This window comes from Engraulis encrasicolus, chromosome 9 (genome assembly GCF_034702125.1).
Source record: "Engraulis encrasicolus isolate BLACKSEA-1 chromosome 9, IST_EnEncr_1.0, whole genome shotgun sequence".
Lineage (NCBI taxonomy): Eukaryota > Metazoa > Chordata > Actinopteri > Clupeiformes > Engraulidae > Engraulis > Engraulis encrasicolus.
The window spans coordinates 49,047,495-49,054,994 of record NC_085865.1 but is presented as its reverse complement, the minus strand read 5'-3'; the positions used below and the strand labels follow the sequence as shown (position 1 = coordinate 49,054,994).

Below are 7,500 nucleotides of genomic sequence, written 5' to 3'. Positions count from 1 at the left end.
CCGAAGCCATTGCATGTTGGAGCCTGTCCCAATAACGGCTCCACTTCACTCTCACCCACAAATTTAGATCCACTTTTGCTAATGCTGCACAAAAAAGTAGTTAGTGCAGCACGGGATGGAAGAGAGAGAGAGAGAGAGAGAGAGAGAGAGAGAGAGAGAGAGAGAGAGAGATGGGGGACAGGATAAGGGGAGCAGGGCTATTTAGAGTGACAACCCAAACACACAAACATCCACAAACAAGCGTGAACATATAGACTCACACAAACACGCACGCACACATGCACACACACACACAGAAACAACCGCACACACACACAGAAACAACCACACACACAAGTACTAGGTGCACACACACACACACACACACACACACACACACACACACACACACACACACACACACACACACACACACACACACACACACACACACACACACACACACACACACACACACACACACACACAGTCTGTTAGAAGTTACAACTAAAATAAAGTTCCACAGTGCTGATTCTTTAGTAAATTTCAATGAATTTGCAAAATGTGCAACCGTGCTCAGATATACGGTGCAAACCAATAAAAGTAGCCCACACCATATAATCATATACCAATAAGCACACAAGCCATTTCAAAATTGTGCTGTCATTATTGGTCATTAGTGATTTTTTTAGGCATTATTGATTCTTGTGTAAATTTCAATTAATTTGCAAAATGTGCTATATCGTAGTAGCACACCCCTTTTTAAAAGTAACATTTTGAACAATATGTCAATAAGCACACAAGCTATTTCACAATTGTGCGGTCACTTTTAGTCACTATTAGTCATTATTGCCGTACACTGCATATCACTGTTGCTCTTTTCACTACTTATTGAAAAGCATGAAAGCGTGAAAGCCCACCTGGGAAACTCCAACTCCCATTGTCATTGTGACACAGCAGTCCACAGCACACAGTGCTCACTGTCACTGCACACAGCGAAATTGCATTTTATGCCTCAGCCGTGCAAGGGGGCAGCCCCTACTGGCGCCCTAAGGGAGCAGTGCGGCAGTACGGTACCAAGCTCAGGGTACCTCAGTCATGGAGGAGGATGGGGGAGCACTGGTTAATTACTCCCCCCAACAACCTTGCCGGTCGGGAGTCGAACCGGCAAACCTTTGGGCTACAAGTCTGACGCCCTAACCCCTTACTCATGACTGCCAACCTGCCGGTTAGGGAGTCGAACCAGCAACCTTTGGGCTACATGTCTGACGCCCTAACCACTTGCCCATGACTTATTTAAGCTTGTATGACAATTAATACTCTGGCTGTTTCTAGGAGACTGAAATGTTGGTAACACTTTACTTTACGGATCGCTAATAAGGTGTTAATTTCATACTAATTTCTCAGTAATTTCAGTCTAATTTTATGGTAATAACTGCTTGTTATTAGTAATAACAGCAAAATAACCATATGGTTTCCAGTGCAATTACACTATAATTTCTCATTAATAACAGCAAAAATAACCATACAGTTTCCAGTGCAATTATGCTGTAGTTTCTAGTTAATAGTAGGCTAATGGAAACAGCTACTGTGTCATCATAGTAGTTAGGTGGTAGGTATGCCAGTAACTAAACGGTATCAGCCGAAGTAGTTTCATACTAATTAGGCTTCATCAGGGCCGTAATGTGCAATATTTCCTCTTCCTATGTTATTGCATAGAAACGACCACCCAAGCATCCTTGTATTATTTCTGCTTAATTACCTTGTAAACAATTGAGTAGTTATATGGAAATAAGATAGAATCAGGGCCGTAAAATGCATTATCACCTATTCCACTCAATTTTATGGAAATTACATATTTTCATGGTCTTAAAATGTCTTATTTCTTATTTCCACTCAATTACTTAGCCTAGTTATTATCATTTTTAATATAATATAGACTAGCCTACTATGAAGTGATTCAAGTACACAGACAAACACATTGTGTGCAAAACTTTATTTATTTTTCCAATCAGTTATGAGATTCATGTTCACTGATGTGAGGTTGTCAATCTGCCACCATCCAGAGGAAGTCCTGTGAACACCAAACAAACAAACAGAGAAGTCAACTGCAAGACCGGTTTCACCACGTTTATTTTTTTATGTTATCAATTCACCATCGCTAAATTTGCTTCTGAAATGCAGTACCATGTTAAATGCACGTTGTAAATCTTCCTCAGGCTGACATCGTTGCTGATTTACAAAGGGAAACTCTAGCTAGCACCTAGCTTCAGTCATTGAAAACATGGTGGGCAGAGCTAGCTAGAACTAGTGGTTTCCATGTACCTCTGTAGGCTATGCCATTTCAGCACAAACACGGCTGATAAGACGTGTTTGCAATGTATACAGTTAAAATCCTTCAATTCTCAGAGACAAAATGAAAGCAGGTTAAAGCTAGAACTACATTACAAGTTCGTTGTCAGGAAGCTTACCTTGCCTGGCTCTGCTGCACTGAAGTTGAACTAGCTCGCGGTGGCGGCAGCGAGTCCTGTTGTTGCTAGGCAACGAAAGTTTGGTTACTGCAGAACAGGAGCGTCCCAATCAGTATACTTCTGTACTTCAAGCACACTCGTTCTAGTTGTACGCTGCCCGCTCTGCTTGCAGTATGGCTCAGAGACGCTGACGTTGTTTAATTGAGTACCCTGACACATAAGGGTGGAGTTTGAGACGCACCACACAGTGCTTTCGCACGCAGGCAGCAACCAGGGTAACTTTCAAGGTGAGCTAAAATGGTCTTGATTGTTGATTTCATCCACCTTCAATCGTCGAATTACTTTAGCCTTATGCAAACATGTTTTATGAGTTAGTGTTAGGTTTATGTTTGTTCTGGAAATTGAAACGGCATACAGAAGTACCTTTACAATGGAAACCACTAGCTAGCTCTGCCCACCATGTTTTTCAATGACTGAAGGCTAAGTGCTAGCTAGAGTTAGCCTTTGTAAATCAGCTATGTTGTCAGCCTGAGGAAGATTTACAACGTGCATTTAACATGGTACTGCATTTCAGAAGCAAATTTAGCGATGGTGAATTGATAACATAAAAAAAATAAACGTGGTGAAACCGGTCTTGCAGTTGACTTCTCTGTTTGTTTGTGTTCACAGGACTTCCTCTGGATGGTGGCAGATTGACAACTTCACATCAGTGAACATGAATCTCATAACTGATTGGAAAAATAAATAAAGTTTTGCACACAATGTGTTTGTCTGTGTACTTGAATCACTTCATAGTAGGCTAGTCTATATTGTATTAAAAATGATAATAACTAAGTAATTGAGTGGAAATAAGAAATAAGACATTTTAAGACCATGAAAATATGTAATTTCCATAAAATTGAGTGGAATAGGTGATAATGCATTTTACGGCCCTGATTCTATCTTATTTCCATCTTATTTCCATATAACTACTCAATTGTTTACAAGGTAATTAAGCAGAAATAATACAAGGATGCTTGGGTGGTCGTTTCTATGCAATAACATAGGAAGAGGAAATATTGCACATTACGGCCCTGATGTAGCCTAATTAGTATGAAACTACTTCGGCTGATACCGTTTAGTTACTGGCATAGCCTACCTACCACCTAACTACTATGATGACACAGTAGCTGTTTCCATTAGCCTACTATTAACTAGAAACTACAGCATAATTGCACTGGAAACTGAATGGTTATTTTTGCTGTTATTAATGAGAAATTATAGTGTAATTGCACCGGAAACCATATGGTTATTTTGCTGTTATTACTAATAACAAGCAGCTATTACCATAAAATTAGACTGAAATTACTGAGAAATTAGTATGAAATTAACACCTTATTAGCGATCCGTAAAGTAAAGTGTTACCGAAATGTTCATCATGAATAATGTAGCAGGACTCAGTCAATGCTTAATGTTATCCATAGAGAAATCTAGATACTCTTGTACTCAAAGGGGCACAATGTAGGATTACGTAGTTAACACGGTGCCTGTGGCATGCCTGTCTCAAAATCTACACCATCGTGAAAAAAATGCTACAGTTTTATGACATTACACTAGAACATGTGATGTCACAACATTCTTAAAGCCCCAAAATTGCTCAGTGATCATTGGTCAAATTTCAGTGACAACCAACAGACAATCTTATGTCTTCTTATCTTCAAATAACTTCAATTCTTAGATTATGATTTCATTGAATATGGTATGTTACAGAGATGTTTTTTGTGATTTAACAATATTTAACCTCATAGCAAATAATTGTACTTTGACTATTATTGACATTTTAAACAGCTGTATAATGTGATACAACGGCAATGTAGGAATGATATGAAGATAGATTTGTGCTGTATTTGTACTGTACTGTACTGTACTGTAACTTGTGAAAACTTAGTTTATGTGTCCAGATACACTTATACTTCACATTAGGTTAGGCCCATTAGGTTTGTTAAAAACTGGATGTGTAGCAATATTCATTCCATGATTTCATTACATTATGATGTTGCACAGATTTTCTGAGATATATAATAGTTAACCTATGAAAAATCATTGTAATATAGGCTAGAAGTACAGCATTCAACTTTCTTACAGCTGTAAAAAGGTTCAAGTCAAAAAGTTAAACATGATACAACAACTACCGTGTAGAATATTCATTTTATGATACATGCAACGATGTGCATAGCTTATCAGATCTTTTTGTGTTACATTCATTATAATAATTTCCTCATTGTTAATCATTATGCCTCTGCCTGGTTCAGTTTAGGATAGAGGAAGTAACACGTCCGACACTTTACCCTGTAAAGATACACGTAAGTAATGGTGCTCTTTGGCATTACAGTTTACTGGAGCAAGTGGTGAGAAAAGACAATGCTTTAGCCTCACATTTGTCAGTTAATCATACAGTAAAGTCGACAGTTCTCCGCTTATCGATTTTCTATGTGAGACCAATGTCAAGTTTGTCAAGCTTTGACCAAAACTCATCCCTAAACCTAATCTGTCAGGATATAAATAAATAAATTTAGGCACTTTTTAGTTTTAGCAGTAAAGACAACATTGGCACGTAAAATACGGCTATGAGTCTTCAATTGAAGTAAGACTGTAACATGTACTGTGTAATTTCCCTCATGAAGTTCTCCTCTCCCTCTTACTGCTTAAGGTCTATGAGTACTCTCTGCTTCGTCGCTCTGTCAGCCTGCCACTGCTGGTGGACAGAGAGCCAGTTTGGGAGACACACTACACTGTGTGCAGAATTATTAGGCAAACATGTTTTTTGACCATATTGTCTTTTTTATGCATATTTTCCAACAGCAACCTATATGAACATGAAAACCTATTGGATTTAAGCATTCCAGGTCATGCATATTTGTATAATAAGATGGGGTTGTGGTCGAAGGTGCCCAACACCTTATATCAGGTGTGCATAATTATTAGGCAAATTTGTTTTCTTCTGGGAAAATGGGCCACAAAATAGATCTAACAAACTCTGAAATGTCTATAAACAATTCTGAAGTGTTCTAAAGGGATGTGGCTGTCTTGAAATTAGCAAGATGTTGGTCACGTTCGTACAGAACTATCAGATGCACCGTTACAAAGTCATCAGTCTCTTAAGAAATGTCACTGCCAAACATTGAGAAGAATTTAACGTGAAACTACAAAAAAAAATATTACCCTGCAGTCCTATCATATTCCAGAACAGAAACCAACACAGAGTGTCCAGAAGAACAGGGTATTGAGCGCTCAGAGACATGGCCAAGGTAAGAAGGGATGACACCAGACAACCATTCAACAAGTTAATTAAGTCAAGACTGGGTCAAAAATACCTGGGGACAGAGTTTTCAAAGGTATTATGGACTTGGGAAAGTGACTCTTGACAGACAGGGTGGATGAACCCATGGCTGGATCTTTTAGAGGGAGAAAATTGCATCTTTTAAAAAGACAATGGTATTCATGCAGTAATCTGCTGGTATTTGAGTGGAACTCAGGAACTGATCTGAGTGTGCACATTACTGATCTAGCCATAGGCCCATCTAACTGGTCCATTAACAGTCACTTTCACTAGTTCATAAAACCATTGAACAAACTGTCTAAAGACATTTCTTGACCCAATCTTGACTTGAGTTTCTTGTTGAGTGGTGTTCAGGTTTCAGCCTGTTTTACCTTGGCCATGTCTCTGTCCACAAGAACATTGTGTTCAGCACTCACTCAATGTAGGTTTCAGTTCTGGAATATAACAGCACTGCAGGGTAATAGTTTTGTGGTAGTTTCACCTTCAATTCTTCTCAATCTGGCAATTACTTTGTGAGCACATGTCATGTGACATTGATGGCTTGTAACGGTGCATTAGATGGATGTGACCAATATTTCAAGTCAGCCACACCCCTCTAAAAGACTTCAACATTGTTTATAGTCTTTACAGAGTTTGTTGGATCTCTTTTGTGGCTCATTTTGCCAGAGGAAAACAAAGTTGCCTAATAATTATGCACACTAAATTTGCCCTGATATAGGGTATTGGGCTCCTTCGATCACACTGTCTCTTATTATACCAATATGAATGACCTGGAATGCTTAAATCCAATAGGTGTTCATGTCCATAGAGTACATGCCTAATAATTCTGCACACAGTGTATTACCATGGAACCCAGCGATGCTTCTCCCCTGCCCTCTCCCTCTCCCCTGCTCTCTCCCTCTCCCCTGCACTCTCCTTCTCCTCATTGGCATCAGAGGACTTCATGACCGCGTGCAGTCGGCTGTCTGCATGCTCCTCCCTCTGCAGCTCTTTGGGGTCCGAGGCCTTCATGTCCGCCCGAAGTGAGCTGTCTCCTTCCCCCTGGCCCTCCCCGGCTCTTTCCCTGGGCAGCTTGTCATCTGAGGACTTTGTGTCCGCTCCTCCACGAGCCAGCTCCCCTGCAATGCTGAGGCCAGAGGTGGACCCTGCTTCTGCCGAGGCAGCTGCTGCCATGGAAAACCCAAAGATGAGCCAGAGAGCACATTCCACCAACTCCAACTACCTGGCTCTAATCACACGCAGTAACCTACAGGACATTGACACCCACAAGGTAGATGATAAAATCCCCTTTCTAAATATCAAAAGGGTCAATGTACAAGTCAGACTATTGATAATGGAAAGAGAAGAAGTCTGCCAGGGGCGGAGCTATAGGAGGGGCGAGCAGGGCATTTGCCCCTGGGCCCAGGGCCCTCCCGTATTGATAGTGGGGGCCCTATTGTGACCTTGGCAGGCTGTATTGGGGGGGCCCTATCAGTGTTTTGCCCTGGGGCCCAGTGTGCAATTGTTCCGCCACTGAAGTCTGCACACCTTAGCTCCACTTTGAAGGTTCATTCAAGTCATAAAACGTTTCAACCCAGTAGGGTCTTCATCAGGCATGTAATTAAAAACATCCATGTGTATGAAAGTAAATATTTTTACCATTCTCTCAGGTGCAGGAATGCTATGGTGACAAAGCTGAGCAGGGAAAACAGGAGGAAGTTTATGAAGTGGAGAAGAGGAGAAAATGAAGGA

At 40.5% G+C, this 7,500-nt stretch overlaps 1 protein-coding gene and 1 long non-coding RNA gene across 2 annotated transcripts in view; one reads left to right on the top strand and one right to left on the bottom strand.

Annotated features, from left to right (window-relative positions):
• Positions 1 to 7,500, bottom strand: part of igsf9ba (immunoglobulin superfamily, member 9Ba) — a 149,645-nt gene that overhangs the window by 111,126 nt on the left and 31,019 nt on the right. The gene's annotated exons all lie outside the window — the stretch shown is intronic.
• Positions 2,512 to 3,212, top strand: LOC134455192 (uncharacterized). Its single transcript, XR_010036061.1, has 2 exons — positions 2,512 to 2,737; positions 3,120 to 3,212. It is a non-coding gene; the product is annotated as an uncharacterized LOC134455192 (long non-coding RNA).